Source organism: Sinocyclocheilus anshuiensis, unplaced genomic scaffold, assembly GCF_001515605.1.
Source record: "Sinocyclocheilus anshuiensis isolate Anshui unplaced genomic scaffold, SAMN03320099.WGS_v1.1 scaffold320, whole genome shotgun sequence".
NCBI lineage: Eukaryota > Metazoa > Chordata > Actinopteri > Cypriniformes > Cyprinidae > Sinocyclocheilus > Sinocyclocheilus anshuiensis.
In genome coordinates, this window is record NW_015554092.1 from 462,258 (window position 1) to 462,608 (window position 351).

Below are 351 nucleotides of genomic sequence, written 5' to 3' on the forward strand. Positions count from 1 at the left end.
GTAAATCTGTATACTGAAATCAAGCTCAAAGAGCATTAGAAAAGAATCAGCATTTCAACAAATCAGGAAAACACACAAGTGCACATAAAAAAAAATCAAGTACAAGAACACGTTTGACTCCCAGACGCAGTGACAAACACATCAGTGATGCACAAAGAAAACAACAGTGCTTCGAGTCTCAGTGAAGATCACAGACAGACACCAAACTGACCGTCATCCGTCACACGTCTCCTTGGGTAAAACCAGACCTGAGATCAGTCTCTCCCTGACAAACACTCACACCTGATGATCTGTGATGAAGCACCGCAGCTTCCTCACACACACACACACACACACACACACACACACACA

General features: G+C 43.6%; 1 protein-coding gene across 1 annotated transcript in view; it reads right to left on the reverse strand.

Annotated features, from left to right (window-relative positions):
- Positions 1 to 351, reverse strand: part of LOC107669274 (tyrosine-protein kinase SgK223-like) — a 29,377-nt gene that overhangs the window by 10,233 nt on the left and 18,793 nt on the right. The gene's annotated exons all lie outside the window — the stretch shown is intronic.